The sequence below is a fragment of the Prinia subflava genome, chromosome 12, assembly GCF_021018805.1.
Source record: "Prinia subflava isolate CZ2003 ecotype Zambia chromosome 12, Cam_Psub_1.2, whole genome shotgun sequence".
NCBI classification, from domain to species: domain Eukaryota; kingdom Metazoa; phylum Chordata; class Aves; order Passeriformes; family Cisticolidae; genus Prinia; species Prinia subflava.
The window spans coordinates 21,003,877-21,022,416 of NC_086258.1; the positions used below are offsets into that span (position 1 = coordinate 21,003,877).

General features: G+C 51.4%; 1 protein-coding gene across 4 annotated transcripts in view; it reads right to left on the reverse strand.

Moving 5' to 3' along the window:
- MYOCD (myocardin) overlaps positions 1–18,540 on the reverse strand; it is a 227,982-nt gene that overhangs the window by 153,648 nt on the left and 55,794 nt on the right. The window lies entirely within an intron of this gene.

Here is an 18,540-nt window from a genome sequence, read left to right on the forward strand (position 1 = left end):
GTTATCCTTCAGGCTGTTCTCAGCAGCAATGCACAGAGCTCTAATTTGATTAAAATAATGGTCTTTTCCTTTCACATCTGCACAGATTGCAAATCAGTGGGGCAGGCCCCAAGCTCTGTGCCAGCACATGGCAAGGTAAATGACACCATGGCCAGGGTCCCCTTTGGCTGAACTCCTGCCAGGGCAGAGCCTGTCCCACAGTCTGTGCTGGCTGGATCACATCCTGATCTCATCTGAGCCTATGAAGTCTAACTCCATGATGGTGAGTGGCATTAAATCAGAGTAAAATATTACAGCCAAACCCACTTTGTTAGTGTTCAAAAACAAGAGGAGACTTATTTTGGAAATTTTTGCACTCTGGAACAGCACTCCCCCCTTTTAAGGGACCATAAAGCTCATCTTGTTTCACCCCTGCCACCGCAGGGACACCTTCCACTAGCCCAGGGTGCTCCAAGCCCCATCCAGCCTGGCCTTGGACAATTCCAGGGATCCAGGGGCAGCCACAGCTTCTCTGGGCACCCTGTGACAGGGCTTCCCCACCCTCACAAACAGGAATTTCTTCCTAATATCCCTCCAACCTTCCTCTGTGGGAAGCCATTCCCTGTGTCCTGTCACTCCATCCCTTATCCCAGTCCCTCTCCAGCTCTCCCGGAGCCCCTTTAGGCACTGGAAGGGGCTCTGAGCTCTCCCTGAAGCTTCTCTTCTGCAGGTGGGCACCCCCAGCTCTCCCAACCTGGTTCCAGAGGGGCTCCAGCCCTTGGAGCATCTCCATGGCCTCCTCTGGGCTCTCTGCAGCAGCTCCAGGTCCTGCCTGTGCTGCTTTGGGGCAGCTCTGCAGGTGGGCTCTCACCTGAGCACAGGGGCAGAATCCCCCTCCCCTCCCTGCTGCCCACACTGGGGCTCAGCCCTGGGCACGGGGAGTTTTCTGGGTCCCAGCTGTGACCCACCAACATCCTTGAGTCCTTCTCCCAAGGCCTACCCTCCATCTGCTGTGTGCCCAGTCTGTGCCCATGCCTGGCACTGACCCTACCCAGGTGCAGCACCTTGCACTGGGCCTCATTGAATTTTGTAAGATTCCACACACCCACCTCAGCCTGTCAGGGTCCCTCAGGAGAACCTCCCTTCCCTCTGGTGTGTCACCCACACCACTCAGCCTGGTGCCACCCACAAACTGGAGAGCGGCCTCAGCCCATTCAGCCCCAGAACTCTTCCTGAGTCCTGCCCAAGCCCACATCCCTTGCACAGCACAGCAGCTCAGCTGCTGCTCCACCAGCCTGGCCCCAAGGCCACGTTGGGTACACTGCTAGATTCTCTTCAGTTGTGCTGAAAGGATTATTTGCCTTTTTCAAAGATGGTAAAGCACATTTTTGCTGGTGGGGTGGCTGAGCATAGCCCCATGGCCGTGCAGGTTAGCTGAGACCCACACATCTGGCTAAGCCCATGAGAAAATCAAGATATTGTCAAATCAGGCTTCTGTAGGGGAGAATTACAGCAGAAATAGAGTTTCCTGCACAGAACTGGCTGTTCCTGTAAGCAGACAGTACAACTGACCTTAAATTGAGCCCTGCAGCCCCTCAGTGAAGGTCCAGTATGTGTAAAAGAAATATCTCCTAGGCAGAATTTTGTAAGATGTTTTCCTAAGCAGAGAGCACAAAGTATTCAGAGCGGGGTGTGCAGAGACAGAAGAATTTAGTCACTCCAGCTTTCTGACCATAGCTTTGAAACATCAGAATTTTTTAGAAAGGGCAATAAATGTGTTTCCTCTGTTTGCATTAAACACTGTGCAGATTTCTGTCATGAGGAATGAAAACAGAAGTTGGGTCAGCAAATGATAATGAGCCTCCATGTGCCTTTTGGGGGTCAATGCCAGATCACAGAGCCCAGGCCCGAGCCAAGAATCTGAGGGAGGTTTCCTGGAGCGGCTCAGAACATGAACAACCTCGACATGCTGGTCCCAGTGCCCCAACCTGGGAATTGTTGCTCATTTGCAAATGCCTGCAGCTCCTCTGGACACTGGAGAGATTTGTCACACAGCACCAATCCCCAGCTCTGAGCACTTATTTTGTTTCTTACTGGAGGGAGGTGTTTTTGCCAAAGTAGAAATTTTAATGAAAAAACAAACACCTCATCTCTCTTCTCTTGACCTCTTGGGAGGATTTTCAAGGGAAGAAAACCAGGAGAACAATTTGGAAGTTAACAGTTCTCAGTTATTAAAAGCAAATAAATAAACAACCCTTGCTGCATTCCCATGCAAACAGGAACACTTTATTATAAAGATGAAAACACTATGTTTTTGTGAAAGAAAAAATTAATTCCACACAACTTCCCCACAGCCCTGGAGGCTTTTGGCCTTGACTGGATGTGCCTCCCTGCTCCAGTGCTGGAAGCTGTATTGCCACCACGTCCTGTGGACACACATGGGGCTCTGGGGTCCCCAGTGTTGGAATTCTTGGCTCTTTCCTGCTCTAAGGTCAGGGCAAATAAAACTCAGGAGAGGTTGTTTTTGAATCCTTGCTCTGCAATTTATTCTTTATCTATTAAAAGCTCACAAGATGTGAGTTCTCTTTAACAAGTCGAGAAAGTGGTGCTTACTTTCACCTTGAGTAAACACCTCTAAAATAATAACACCTCTAAAATGGTGTCTACTCAAGGTTATTTAAGCCTTAATTATCTAATAACAAGTTGACATCTATTATTATTTAGTTTCTAGCCCAGTAATGACCACCCAAAACCCACAGTGAGGATTTCTTTCATATAATTACAGAAAATGACCTAGATTCGTGAAGAAGAAGGAAGAAGACAACTAATCTACACCTAAAGTTCTCTGTCTTGGCTCATATATATTACCATATACTAAAATCCTAAATCTAAGTTTTTCACTCTGAGATCACACAATTCTATCTAAACTACATCCCCATGATCCCAGTACTATCACTCATTTTTGGAAGCCTGTTTTAAGATCTCAGGTCAAATGCAGTGCTTCCCTGAAGTTCTGTGTCTGTCAGCACTGAGAGTACAAAAATTCTCTAGAGTTCCCACACCCAGGAACCACGCTGGGAATAGGATTCATGGAAAACAGGGGTTGTGTGTGCACAAGCAGAGCTCCACCTGCCTCGTGTGCCATGGGGATGTGGTGGCCTGAACCCCTCACTGCTGCCCACTCTGAGCACTGCCCTTGCTAAAGGAGAAATGGCCTCCTGGGGACATGTCCCCAAGACATCAGATGGGACATCACTCTGGATCAGGCACTGCTGGTCCCCCAGTGTGGGAAGGGAAAGACCAGTGGCCATGACTTTGGCAGCAGAGACTGTCATTTCTGAGGGACCTGTGGTGCTGTTCTGTGCCCCAAACCTTTTGGGATCCAGAATGTGGAGTGTCCCTACTGAGCTTCATGGATGTTGGGATGGGGATAGGAACTACCCTGCTGGGAGGCCTAACCTGTGCTCCCATGAGAGAGGATGACTGTTTCTTTTTTTTTAGAAGACATGTCCCAGAGAGGAGACCCTCCATCCACTAGATATTCCTGCCACTGAGCCCTGGAAACACATCTGGGGTGATCCTGCCCCTCTGCCCAGCCCTGGAAGCACATCTGGAGTATCCTGCCCCTCTGCCCAGCCCTGGAAGCACATCTGGAGTGATCCTGCCCCTCTGCCCAGCCCTGGGGGCACATCTGGGGTGCTGTGTCCAGCTCTGGATGCTCAGCACAGCAGGGCCAGGAGCTCCTGGAGCTGAAGAAGGGCCTGGAGCATCTCTGTGCCTGGGAAAAGCTGAGGGAGCTGGAGCTGCTTAGCCTGGAGAGGAGCCCTGGCTGAGAGGGGCCCTCAGCCCTGGATGTCCCTCTGTGTCCCTGTCTGTCCCTGACCCTATGTGTCCCTGTGTGTCCCTGTGTCCCTGTCCATCCCTGTCTGTCTCTGTGTGTCCCTGTGTGTCCCTGTGTGTCCCTGCCCATCCCTGTCTGCCCCCGTCTGTCCCTGTGTGTCCCTGTCTGTCCCTGGGTGTCCCTGGCTGCTGCTGTCTGTCCCTGTGTATCCCTGTCTGTCCCTATCCATCCCTGGGTGCCCCTGTCTGTCCCTGTCTGTCCCTGTGTATCACTGTGTCTGTCACTGTGTGTCCCTGTGTCTGTCCCTGTGTGTCCCTGTGTCTGTCCCTGTGTCTGTCCCTGTGTGCAGGGAGGGTCAGAGCAGCCCCAGGCTCTGTTCCAGGCCCTGCAATGACCCCAGAGCCACGGGCAGTGCTGAGCCCAGCAATTCCCTTGCACAGGAGGCAGAACTTCTGCCCTGGGCAGTGCCAGCCCTGAGCAGAGCCCAGAGAGGGGTGGAGTGTCCTCCCCAGGGATATTCCAGAGCTGCCTGGCCACAATTCTGTGCCCTGTGCTGTGGGATGGCCCTGCTGGAGCAGGGAGGTGGCACCAGACGGGACCCGCTGAGGTCCCTTTCAGCCTGACCCACTCTGCGACTGTGATTGTGTGACCCTTCTGTCCTCCAGCTGAGGATCCCACTATCCTGGCACAGTGCCTGGCAGTCCCCTGGACAGACTGGTGCTACTGGGGACCCAAAATTCTTTTTCAGAACTGTGAGCTGCAGAGCAGCTTAGCAAGGTGATCTCAGCTGTCTTCACACCTTGCACAAGAACTGCTGCTCCTGACAGGAAAGCAAGGTAGTGACGTGCACAGATGTGACATTGTCTGTTCCCTCTCCTCCAGACTGTTCAACCCCTAAAGTGTCCAAGGCACTTTCACTATGGGTTGGGCCTTTTGGGTGACTTGGGAACACTGACCTCTTCCTTGCTTACCCCTGGAACACGAGATCATTGCTTGTCCTGCAGAGGAATTCCAGCCAAGCTTGTTACTCATTTTGGTGTTTAACATTCCCGTAGATTATCCAGCTCTGCCTGAGAAAAATGTGCTTGGACTCAGTGCAGTATTGTGTCTGGGGGGAGCAGTGGCTGCCCCCGGGGAGCTCTCCTCCTGCAGACCTTTCCTGCCAAGCCTCAGCTCTGATTTTATTGCTCCTGCCAGCTCCCAAAGCCCTGGAGGCCCCATCTCTGCGGGAGGCTGCGATGGGCACGTCCCCAACCTCGCTGTCCCCTCAGCACACTGAAACAAGGGAAATGCCACCCCACAGCCCCCCTGCAGGGGCACAGGGAGTGGCGCTGTCACCCTGACCTGCCAGTGAGGGCATTTGGAGGGCGTTACTGGGGCTTTGGCTGGGTTTTGGCTGTAGATTTTTGTCATCTTAGAGCGCGATTCGGGAGTCAGATCAGCGCCGGGGCCTGCCAAAGCGCCGGGCTCTGCTCCAGCCCGCGGGCACGGCCCGGGCCGGGGAGGACACACCAGCCAGCCTCTCCTGGCACAACCTAGGCTCTGAGCCTGCTGCCAGCAACAAACGTGGTGTTTGCAAGGGGGAATGATTCCCTGGCAAGGCGTGGGCTCAACCAGCAAGCGTGGGACTGGTGGAAGATGTCTTTTCTGGGGTTCTATAGGAAAGACACAGCAACAGCTCCTCAGCAGCAGGAGGAGGCCTACACTGACCTTCCCAGCCACATTCCCTGTCCTGGAGATGCCAAACTTGGCCTTGACTCCTGCAAAACATCTTGAAATCAGGCAGGGTTTGAAATGGACACTCCTCCTTGCCCTGCCAGTGCCTCCTCACTGTCCCAGTCACGATGTGCTCTGCCTGTCCCCCCTGCTCATGCAGGAAGTTGGAAAAAGCTACTGTGCTGATTTCTTATTTCCATCCTGGAATTCAGAAGTGTTTCCAAACAAAAATGTGGAAAACAAGCTCTGTGCTTAACACAGACAGGTAATGTCGATCAGTTCTCTGCCTAAACTCCTCATGGCTTAGAGATTGCCAAACCCCAGGTTTGGCTGCCAGGATGTCTGCTTCCACTCGAGGATTTTGCAACGACTCAGCCAAAACAGGTCAATGATTCCTTGAAACAGACTTTGGGAAAAATATTTTTCTTTATCCACGATGAAAAGCTCCTTGAAGCCACCATTCAGAAGTTTAAACCACTTCATTTTGGAGCAAGGGCTCCCAACTAGTTATTGTTGGGAAAACTCACTGACATTTGATCAAATTAGACCTCCAGAATTGTGGGTTTACATCACATCCCATGGAAAAATAACATCTGTTCATGTAATCCCACATAATATCAGAGTGCAGGCAAATGAAATTGCCCAGACAATCAGAAAAGTTTGGGAATGAATCCACAAAATTTGAGTAAAATATTTTGGCTTTGGAAAACACAAATCTGTTAAAATTTAAACTTGCAAGGACACAAAACCTTTCTTTTTTGGGTGTTATTTTGCTCGCTAAAAACCAAGAAAGGTATAAATTTGAAGATGTTGAAAGAACTCCCATGTACACAACTGTGCAACACCTTCCTAGGTTTTCTTCTCCCAATGACACATTGTTTAAAGGTTCAACTGGCTGCATTATGAGGGGTTTTTTTTAATGATAAAAACTCTCCAAAATCCTGTGAAACATTTCAGATTTCCTGTACAAGCAGCGTGCAGGGCTGGTGGGCCTTCCCGAATGAGCAGAGGCTTTGGGAGTCACAGCATGAGCCTGTGGGAGGGTTGGGCTGAACACCCTCACAGGTCTGACATGAGCCAGGCAGGTGTTTTGGGGGCCACCAGCCCCCACCAGCTCTGTGCAGGGGGAGAAGCCCCCTTGTGTTGATGCCTTAGGATTTCAGCTTGTATATTTTTCGTCTATTTGTAATCCTGTAATTCTTTAGTGTATAACTCTAAACTCCACACACAGTGTGAGCTGCTGCTTCCCCATTTTGGTCAGACACAATTCCTCTCCAGGCCTGGGAATCAAGGACACCTCACTGCTCCAAGCCCTGAGAGATGTAAACAAAAGTGAGGTGGGGGAGCAAACTTGGGCTAAATGACCTCATTACCTGAAGCTGTAATTGGAAGATCAGGACTCCCAATAGGCAAATGGACCAAACTTATAAAAGTGTGAAAACCCATGACTTGTGGTCCATTTTGGGTGTAGCCCCTGGGGGGCTTCATCTGCCCAAAATGTACCTGAAGGCCCTTCAATAAACAGAACTGCTTTTTATTACCTTAATTTTGTCTGGCCTCTGTTTTCAGGTAGCCCAAAAAGGCATTAGTTTCACAGAAGTTTAAAAGGTGCAGAGCCCCATTGTGGCAGGAGGAAGGGGTCTCTCTGTGGATCCTGTGGTCCCAGGCAGCCTGGAGTCCTTCTAGGGATGAATGCGCTGTGCTCAGGCTGCTGCAGCAGGGACGAGGGGAGAGCTCACAGGCTGCAGGACAATGCTGCCTTCCCCCACCCTGTGCCAGCCATGAGGAGTTAGGAATTTCCAAACAAACCCAGGGGCCATGAGCATCCCCTGCGCTGCTGACAGGGTGTCACTGCTGCCCCATGGTTCTCACAACTTGCAAAGACGAGAGGAATGCTTGATATCTCTGTGATTTCAAACCCCCAGTGGCACTGGTGAGGCCACACCTGGAGTGCTGTGTCCAGCTTTAGTCCCTCATTTTAGGAAGGATGTGCAGACGCTTGAGCGTGTCCAGAGGAGGCAACGAGAGGGGCTTGGAACACAAACCCTGTGAGGAAGGGCTGAGGGAGCTGGGGGTGTTCAGCCTGGAGAAAAGGAGACTCAGAGGTGACCTTGTCACTCTCTACAACTCCCTGAAAGGGGCTGTATCAGGTGGGGTTGGTCTCTTTCTCCAGGCAGCACTGACAGAATGAGAGGACACAGCCTCAAGCTGCACCAAGGGAAATACAGGTTGGATATCAGGACAAAGTCCTTCACAGAAAGAGTGTTAAAGTACTGGACTGGTCTGCCTGGGGAGGTGGTGGAGTCACCATCCCTGGATGTGTTTAAAGAAAGACTGGATGTGGCACTTGGTGCCATGGTTTAGTTGAGGTGTTAGGGCTGGGTTGGACTCGGTGACCTTAGAGGTCTCTTCCAACCTGGTGATTCTGGAATTCTGTGGTGCAGTGCTCTCTTCCACCCTCTCCCCCTCTGTGGGTGGCTGAGGTCAGAACCACCAGCACAAGTTGTCACATGGACATGGGTCTGTGGAGGGCAGGGGCATGCAAGAAGGGGAGCACAGGATGGCCTTAGGACTTCTCACCAGGAGCTGCGCACTCTGCCCTGAGCAGGTGCAAGAGCCAGGGTCCTGCCCTGCTCAGCACTCCACAGGTTGGGGCCAGATGTCCATGAATTCCAGAAGGGATACATGCCCCTGCTACAGTTAACATCAACCAACCCCTCCAGGGAGCTTATGCCACCCTGGAAACCCCTTCACAGGAGCCAAGGCTGGCTGTAAGGACACCACAGCTCAGCTGTCTGCCTGAGGGGGGTGGAAGAGGGACACTGCTCCCCTCTGCCACAGTCTCCATGCATCTGTCTGGGGCAGACACTCCGCAGAAATGCCACTGACAGCTGACCAGGACTCCTTCCTGGAACAGCACACCTGGGGGTCACAATGGCTCTATCCTTACTCCTAAAGTAAAACCGGCCAAGGCCTATTCCCCAGCTCTGTGGCCAAATTCAGACAGGACCTAAAGTCTCTAGGAATGATGACTACATTTATTCATGCTCCTGTCTTCAAACTGGGCAGAGTGGCTGGGCTGTGACAGGCTCTGCAGCACAGCTGGGCACAGGCTGGTGAAGCCCAGCTCACCCTGCCCAGGTGTGCTCACTGCACAAGGCCACGGCGTGATCTCTTCACTCACTTGGACACAGCCAGCAGCTCCCAGACACCCTGCTATGGCCATAGAGAAAGTGGAGAGTGAAGAGAAGATCTCCAGGTGGGGTTATTTCCTCCCATCCCACCTGCACAAAGCACTTATTCCCGAGGGGCTGGGATACAAACAGCAGGAGCAGCTTGTCTGATCCCAGGGCAGGCACTGCACCAGCCTGGGATCCTCCAGAGAGGAAAGCAGCAGCTCAGCACAGCTCCAAGCCTGAACCTTCAGGAAACAGTCCTGTCCACAAGCTTAGCAGCAAAGCCTGGCTGCCTTGTTCTCATCCTGGTCCAAATTCTCACAGCGTGGGTGGATGGGAAGCTCCCTGAATTGCTTCTCCACTTGCTGAAATGGGCTGAAATTCAGAGCTGATCACATTTTCCCCTGTGCCTGTCAGAGCCCAAACGGGAAGCCCAGTAACCGACACATAAAGCTACTACTGATAGCTGCACACTTGTTCCAGACAAAAGATCAGGAGATGTATGTCATAAAAAGGCAGAGATGTCTTCCAGATGTTTTTGTGTGTTGGGTCTGCACAGATGTTTTCGATGTCTGCCCATAAATGTAAGAAATGTAAAACATTTGTGTCCCACAGATGCAGAGATTAAATTATGCAAGAGATGTGATAAATCTCTGGGTAATGTGAGAAGACCATGAACTATTCACATCCATTGTTTTTAGTAAAATCAGCCCCATTTTCCAGAATGCAGCTGTGAAGGAGAATTTTATTGTTATTAAATGTGACTAAACATTACGTAGGAGGTTGAAAAGCAGCACTTACAGAGCTGTATGGATCCATACATTGTAAAGAGTCTGCAGCATGGGACAACTGGTGAGGCACGAGGCTGGTGTAGCTCAGGGGCTCAGGTGGGATACAGGGGTGACGTGACAGAGCCATCTCAGCCACACTGAGGGCAGGACAGACAGCTCACAGCTCACAGGCACAGCCTCTCCTGCCCCCACCACCACCTCAGCACGTGGCAGAGAGCTCAGCCAGAGCAGGGTGGCACGAGCAGGGGAGCTGGAAAGGACCCCAGTGCCCAGCTCTGCCAGGGCAGAAATTAATACAAAGATGCTGTTTAAACAATGTTGTTTATTTCTTGTGATATCACGTGCTACTCAAGCACTTTATACTAAACCTCAGCTGAACCTTGTGCTGCCTTCAGGATGCTGAGGTCCCAACTGCATTTCCAAACCACGCTCAGCCCCAGGGTGGGCTCTGCACACACCAGCTCAGCACAGCAATCCCAGGTGTGAGGGGAGCCGGGGGTTGAAGAATAGTGCTGCAAAATTCCATGGTACCCCTCTGACCCCAATCCCACACCCATCCTTGCCCACACTCCACCAGCCTCACTCGCTGCCAGGAACAAGGGACGCAGCCCCGAGCAGCTCAGGAAGCCTTGTGCCCCACAGGCTGCTGTGCCTGTGCAGCTCTGCCCCTGTTACATCAGAAAAGTATGAGTTCTGTGTCTGTGTTTGTCAGGCATGCTGAGAGAAACTGTGCCCAGATTTCACAGCTTCCATGTTATGCCTTTTGCCTGGGGAATTTATTGCTCTGCTCCCTGCATGGCAGCCCCAAGGGAAAGAAAGGCCTTGTTAGGGGGGATTGAAATTCAGCCACCTCTGTACCAGCCTGGCCCATGCTGACCCCGCTGCTGTGCCTGGCCAAGGGGCTGAGCAAGTGAGCAAAGAGCCCTGCCCTGCACCTCTCCTTGCCCAGGCCTCCATCATGCCTGGGGGGATCTGCAATCACAAAATCCCAGAATCACAGCATCACACAATCACACAATCACACAGTCACCAGGTTGGAAGAGACTTCCAAGGTCACCGAGTCCAACCCAGCCCTAACACCTCAACTAAACCATGGCACCAGTGCCACATCCAGTCTTTCTTTAAACACATCCAGGGATGGTGACTCTACCACCTCCCCAGGCAGATCATTCTAGTATACTTTAATAATTTTTCTGTGAAAAACCTTTTTGTGATATCCAACCTGTATTTCCCTTGGTGCAGCTTGAGGCTGTGTCCTCTCGTTCTGTCAGTGCTGCCTGGAGAAAGAGACCAACCCCACCTGACACAGCCCCTTTCAGGGAGTTGTAGAGAGTGACAAGGTCACCTCTGAGTCTCCTTTTCTCCAGGCTGAACAACCCCAGCCCCCTCAGCCGTTCAGTGGTGTGCTGCAGGCTGGCAGTGTTGTCACACCAGAGGACACTGGCTGCTGCCAGCTAAATCTGGGTCATGGCTCTGCCTGCAGCCCCCAACTGCTCCATGGGGGAAGTTCCCAAGGTCCCCAAGGCACCACTGATGCCAGGGAGGAGAACCAGTTGCTGGGATCAGCTCCCCAGTTTCCCTCCAGCTCTAGCAGGTCTAAAGTTGAGAACTGGTTAGCTCAGACATGTCATCACCATCTGCACCCCTTTTAATTTCACCAGTGTGGAGAAGAGGAGAACAGAGCGAACATTTCCAAACCCTTGCCCCATCCCTGAGCAGCCTGGGAAGTGTCAGAGGCTCTGGCTCTCGTTGGCTAGGAAGACCTCAGTGCTTCCCCATGCCACTGTACTAAATCCTTGCTTGCATCAAGGAGACATGGCATTTTCTTGGGAATCCTCTCTGCTAAGAATATCCTCTATTTACATATTCACCCATGTGGGGGCGGATGGGAAACAGGGCAGTGAACTGAATGTCCTTGGAAGATGTGTGTGTTGGTTTCCATGGAGCTGGGTGCCTGGCCCTGTCTCTGTTTGCACTGATCACGTGTGGTTACAGCACTGGTGACAGCCCCGGGGCCAGTGCTGCCCTGTCACCTGCCACCCCACAGGACTCCCTGCTTGTTCAGAGGGCCTGGAGCAGGTGAGGGTGTTCCTGTGTGTTCCTGGGTGTTCCTGTGTGTTCCTGGGTGTTCCTGGGTGTTCCTGGGTGTTCCTGGGTGTTCCTGGGTGTGAGGCTCGCTGTGGTTCCCCTGATGTCTTGTAGTCACCAACACATACACATAACAGTAACAGTAACAGAGTCACAGAATCCCAGAATCACAGAGGTTGGAATAGAGCTCCAATGCTGTTAAGTCCAACCTGTGCCCAATCTCCACCTTGTCCTCAGCCCAGAGCACTGAGTGCCACCTCCAGACCTGCTTGGACACCTCCAGGGATGGGCACTCGAAACCTCCCTGGGCAGTTTCCCATTCCTGAACACCCTTTCCATGGGGAAATTCCTGCTGATGTCCACCCTGAGCCTCTCCTGGCCCACCCTGAGGCCATTCCCTCTCCTCCTGTCCCTGTTCCCTGGGAGTAGAACCTGACCCTCCTGGCTGTTCCCTCCTGTCAGAGAATTGTGCAGAACCACAGGGTCCTCCCTGAGCCTCCTTTTGTCCAGGCTGAGCCCCTTTCCCAGCTCCCTCAGCCCCTCCTTGTGCTCCAGACCCTTCTCTGGATGTATTCCAGAACCTCAAAGTCTTTCTTGCCATGAGGGGCTCAGAACTGGGCACAAGACTCGAGGTGTAGCCTCACAAGCCCAGTCCCTGTGTGCTGAATGCACATTTCTGTGTGCCCAAGCAATGCCAGCCCAAGTGCCCTGTGTGAGAGCACTGCCTGGGCACAGCATCAGGAAGTGGCATTTGCCCCAGTGGAAGGGCATCAGATGCCCTCTTGGGTGTTAGGTTTATGGTTGGACTTGACGATCTCCAAGGTCTTTTCCAGCCTGAATTCTGTTGCTCTCTGCAGTCTGGGCTCTGAGCTGCTCAGAGGCATCATGAGCAATGCCATGGCAGGGAGGTGCTAGGTGTGCCCCTGCAGAGAGGCTCATCTCACCTAAAGGCCATGGCAGGTAAAACGGATCCTTCTGGGGATTAATTCCCCTTCCTACATCAATCTCAGAGGAAAGATCCTAAGACAAGCTCCTAATGTCTGCTTATGAGCTTCCAGCACGTGACTGGATCTGTTTTTGGCCTCACAGATGTGTTGCTAAGAGAGAAGATGACTCCTGTACACCTAATGGACATTGAGGGCCTGAGGAGATCCTGTTTGTGCAGAACAAAAGGTCAGGCAAAACCTTGGCAAGATGAGGTTTTCCAGCTCCTCTGCAGAGGTCTGGAGCATGGGCATGTGTACACCCAGTCAAAAGAATCTTGCACTGGAGAGGCTCGTTTCTCTCTGATGGGCATGGCTGTCTTTGGGATGTTTAAAGACCAAAACTGAAGGAGAAGATGGGAATCAATTCTCCTCAGGCTGAGAAGCAGAAAGGACAGCTCAGAATAGGTGAGAACATACAACAGCTGTGCTATGCCAGCCCTATACCCCCCCATGCCAGTCTGTCCTCTCCATTACTGGTCAGTTATGGATGCTGGATCTCTGCTCTGATGCTTGGCTATGCAATTCCCAGCCCTTGGAATCTGGGGAGCAGGAGGCTATCACTAGGCCCTTGTGTTTAATATCTAAGTGATGAAATCAATATAATTCATGTTTTTCTTCCTGAATGTAATTGCTTTTTGAGACTAGTTACAGTTTTGGCCTTACACTATCCTATGGAAATGAATTTCATGATGAATTCCAAGTTGGATGAAAAAGTGCTTCCTTTTGTTTGTTTTAAATCTGCTACCTGATAATCCCATGGACTGCATCCTTGTTCCTGAACAGAAAGAAGCAGAAAGTGACTGTCCCCAACCACCCCCAGAGGGCTCCAGGCTATGCTACACTGCCCCATCACCCCACTCAGATGTCTCCTGCTGAAGCCCAAAAGCCCTTGTCTATTTTATGCTGTCCTGTGGGCACCATTAAATGCCTGTGCTCAGTCCTTTTCTGAACTCTCCTGGGGATGAGGAGATAGGAATGGATATACCAGCCAGCTTGGGGTGTGGGGATGCTGTGGACTTACCACAGCAGAACTGTGTTTTCTGGTTTGTTCCTAGTTCTTCTCCTCATCATTCCCAAAACCTGATTCCATTTCTTGCCCCCTACTGAGCTGATGTTTTCCATGATCTCGCCCAAGAGCCCCGGATTTCTTTCCCCAGCGGTAATGGCTAATTCAGAGCCCAGTGCTCAGTTAGCAGGGAGTCCAACCACTGCATGTTTTTCATTCTGTTCCAGTTTGGGCTTGGCTGGGACAGAAGATATTCCAGTTCCAGGCCAGGCTAACACAAGTTTGTTACCTGTTTATGTGCAAAGCCAGCCTGGGGTCATGCGAGGTGCCCACAGCACGAGTCCTCCACTTGCCCCCCTCTCCCTGGCACCTCTCCGATCCCAGCACAGCTCTCCTTGTGTCCCTGCCAAGCTGCCAAGGAGCTGCCTGGCTGTGCTCTGCCATGCTGTGCCAGCACCACTGACAGCAGGACTGGGGACAGGAGTGAGGGACACGCACAGAGAGAAACCAGAGGAGCATGGCAGGGAAAGGGGGGGGACCCACAGAGTTTGCTGGGAACAGCATTCAAGTCCTCCACAACAGAAAAAAGGGAATCACACCATGCCTGGCTGTTCCACATTGGCCAAAGACAGAGCCAGAGGTCACCAAGGAGGGGCAGGATGCTCCCACACCAGGTAGAGCCCATGGTGGTGTCACAGGAACAGTGGCATTAAGGTGGGAGATGCACAGGGGTGGGGAAGGGTGGGAGCTGCTGATCCCTGGGGATGTGAGGGCCGGTGCCTCACTGTAGGATGCTGGGTTTCAGGCCAACCATCTCCCCAAATGGTGCATTGTGCAGCTCCAGCTGATGCTCAGGAGCATCTCCAGGTCAAAATTGTCTGTCAGAAGCAGTCACTGATCCTGCTGATTGTGTGGGTGTGGGATTTGTGTGCACCATGGGCACAGTGGGGGACATTTCCTTTCCCCTCCCACCGAGCAGCAGTTTGGCTCTTGAGCTCTTGCACTGCAACATTCACCTTCTTCTATCTTTCCCTACACAGATCTGAGCCAGGGACAGTTTCTGGTGAGCTTCCTATTTATCCTTTGAGAAATGTTTTAATATTGGCTTTTATGCTTTTAGCAAGTTTTTCCTAAAAATATTTTTGGCCTGTCCTTATGGGTATTACATCTTACAGACATACTTTGTACTCCATTCTATCTTCCTTCTTTGGAAATTATTTCAATTTTGATGAATCTCTCATTCTTCTTGTAACTTCTTTCACTACTAAAGTATGGCAGTTTTTTTTTTCTGGGTATTTTAGCACATTCTAGATTAGTTGTATATATTTATTCTGAGCCTCTAATACTTTGTCTTTAAACAGTTTTTATGCCTTCTGTAAATATTTTACCCTTTTAGCTTTTCTTTTGAATTCCTTCTCAACTACTTTTGTATTTTTATCTTTTTGTTCCCATTCTTAAAATTAGACTTTGGGTTAGATTTTGTTTCTTTTTCTTTTCTCTTTCAGTCCTAAAAGGACTTGGCTTTTCTGAAGTTCTCTTTGGTTATGGGCCCAGCAAGGTCCAACAGAGGGTGACTGCAGAAGTCACAGAGATTCTGTAGTCCAGCAGATCCATCACCATGAGAGATGGAGCCAGAATGTCCCTGCAAAACTTCTCTGGCAAGACCTCAAAGAACATGTATGAAAGGAAAAAGAAACTCTTATGTCTTAGAAACTCCCAGCCTTAATTAAGGAGTAACAAGCTGCAGACTTGTGCACACCTGTAGTAAGTGGGACAATGAGTAACCCCAGCCCCAGCACCCAGAGAAATGCTGCACATGCTGCCAGGGGAGCCTTCCTGGCACACACCAACCCCGGGACAGGCTTCCACAGCTGCCAGGGGGTGTCCAGTCAGGCAGGAGGACAACAGAGCCTGAGCCTGCTCTAGAGCCTCAGGAAAGCTGAAAGGTGCCAGCAAACAGCACCTCCCCATCAGGGACCACGGCCACTCAACCTGGGAAGAGCAGGTCCCCAGGGGCTGCCAGCAGCACGAGAGGCAGCCTCGCAGCCCATTCCCAGAGCCTGCGACAGCAAACCTTAGAATAGACACCCTGGAGGATCCCAGGGAGACACAAGAGCCTTATCCACCCCCTCAGGCAGCTCTGCTCAGTTCAGCTCTGAGAAACATCGGGCTGCCGAGTCCCAGAGCTGCTCCGTGGGAATGAGGAGCAGCAGCCTGGCAGGGCTGTTCTGGACATCCCACCGTTGTTATTTATTCCTCCCATTGATTGCAGATAAGCCCAGCCACTGCCAGGTTTTGCTTCAGCTGCCTGTCTGTCCACATGTCCACTGAGGATGAGGCTGCTCAGATGCCTGGACAGGTGGTTGCATTTTCTGAACAGGATAAATAGTAAATAAAAGTTCCTGGGCTGTACTTTGACCACTGCAGCAACATGGTTTGTGTCTACACATGAAAGCCTCAACACTCTCTCTCTCAAAACACAGGGTCTCTCCTGCCCCACACACTGGGAAGTGTTCCTCACCTGTGCTTGGCCCCAGTGGCTGCAGCTCCACAGACACCCCATGGGTGGCTGCAGCTCAGCACCTGGGCTGTTCCCTGCCCAGCAGACAACCAGAGCTTGGGTGATCCTGGCAGGGACAGGGACCCCTCTTCCTCCAGCCCAGTCACACCCTGCACACACCAGGACACCCGGGAGGAGGGGAACCACCTCCCACCTCAGCACGCACAGGCAGCTAAAAGCCAGGATGTCCTGCTCTTATGTTTCCTAGAAACAGTGTCACCAAGCTGGCAGCTCCCAGGAGCTTTAACCAGAACAAAGAAAAATAACTTCAGGGCTTTGCAGCCCTGGATTATGGACACAAGTTTTTGGAAGAGGGCCTAGATCTTGTCCCTTTGGCTTAAAGGCTGGAAAGTCTCAGCTACAAGGGCCTAATCTCCCTGACACAGCCCATCTGCATTTCCTACTCAGGTACCACAGGCTGAGAAAACTGGGGATGTCCATCCTGGAGAAGAGAAGGCTCCAGGGAGAGCTCAGAGCCCCTTCCAGTGCCTAAATGGGCTCCATGAGAGCTGGAGAGGGACTTGGGATGAGGGACAGAAGGACAGGACAAGGGGGAATGGCTTCTCACTGCCAGAGGGCAGGGTTAGATGGGATATTGGGAAGGAATTCCTGCCTGGGAGGATGGGCAGGCCCTGGCACAGGGTGCCCAGAGCAGCTGTGGCTGCCCCTGGATCCCTGGCAGTGCCCAAGGCCAGGCTGGACACTGGAGCTTGGAGCAGCCTGGGCTAGTGGAAGGTGTCCCTGCCAGGGAATGAGAAAGGTCACTTCCAACCCAACCCATTTTGTGATTGCAGGACCCATGGTCAGCATTCCATGGGGCTCCTCTGCAGCACTGGGGTCAGGCTGTGGCCCCTGCCATCCCTGGGATGCTGCCCAGCCTGTTCCCTCCACGGCAAGGGGGATCTCAGCTCCCTCCCGTCCCTGCTGCCACCACCTCAACAGTGTGACAGCCACTGCCAGGAGAGCCAAGAGCCCAGCTAAGTGGAAATGCCATCAGGCCTATAAACAGCCACCCTGAAAATGTTTCCATTTTCTTGAAATTTTACATTTTTGGGAGAAGGTTTGCCTTCTTTTTATTTGCTCGGATATTTGCATTTGAATATTTTTGGTGCTTTTTCTCACAGCTCTTAGAGGAACAACATTGATGTCCAGTGTTGGTGAACAGGGTGACATGAGAATTTCAAAACACATGCAGTCAAAATCTATTTCACCCATATCAATAATAAGAACAACAATAATAACAACAACAATTAGCAATACAAAGGACTGGCAGTGCTGTCTCAGTATAAAATACAAGCAAGCACCTCTCTGCATCTTTGCTATTTGCTGCATATTTGCAATTAGTTCTTGTCTGCAGAAGGCAAAGTGCACTGTTTATGGTTTTACTGCAGCATCCAAGTACTTTATATGCTTATTTTTCATAACAAAATTACTTTGTCCATAAATCAGGCTAAACTCACAGGCAGCTTTGACCCCTCGCCTCAACTTTTCGCTGTAGATCAGCTGTTCATAAACTGCCGTGTCCAGGGCTGCATTAAGAATAAAATATTTGGGAAACACAATTTGCATCACAGCTCTCTAAGTAAGTATTTGGCTTCCTGGAAATGATGACTCATGGTTGGGATGTGCAGAAATGTACCAATAACATAACCTTTCGATCCTCTAATGCCAGACAGATCCGTGCAAAGCCGGGCTCTGTGCTGCCCAGATGGTTGGCACAGCAGCCCGTATATATAGCATCACTCCAGACTCTGCCTTTTTGCAATGTGTGGGAAAGATAAAATAGGGCAGAACGTGACACCGAGGTCAGGCAGCTCCCAGAGCCACACTTTATCTGATCAGCCTCTTCCTCTGCCACCCTGATGGTTTAATAAGCAACAGTTTCTGGAATGAGCCCTGTGTCCTGGCATATTTTATAGGATCTTTCCAGTGTAACTGTATTAGGTATGAAGAGCTTTATGGAGAAATCTTTGCAGTGTGGGTCTAGTCCCTGGCAAGGTGAAGCAGCTGCACTGTTATTGCTCAGAAATGTATATAAAATTGTCATGGGAGAAGCCTCATTTATTCCCTGACACGGGCAGTTACAAGCAAATGGGGAGATTTCCAAACAGCCCCTGGCAAGTGTCACCAGCCAGGAGGGGATCGTGCCAAGCTCTGCCAGCCACCAGACAGGTGTGAGGCCACCCTGCTCAGAGCCACCTCAGGCTCTCGGTGCCCTTCACCCGGGGTCTGCAGATGTGACCCTGGGCACAAAATAAACCAGAGCAAGCTCCATTCCTCCACAGGACACATGAGCTCAGCTTTCTGCCACAGTCATCCTCTTTCTGCAGGAAAACACTGCTCTGCAAAACCAAAATCACATTTTTCCAAGGGGAATTCTTTTCTTTCCCAGCAATT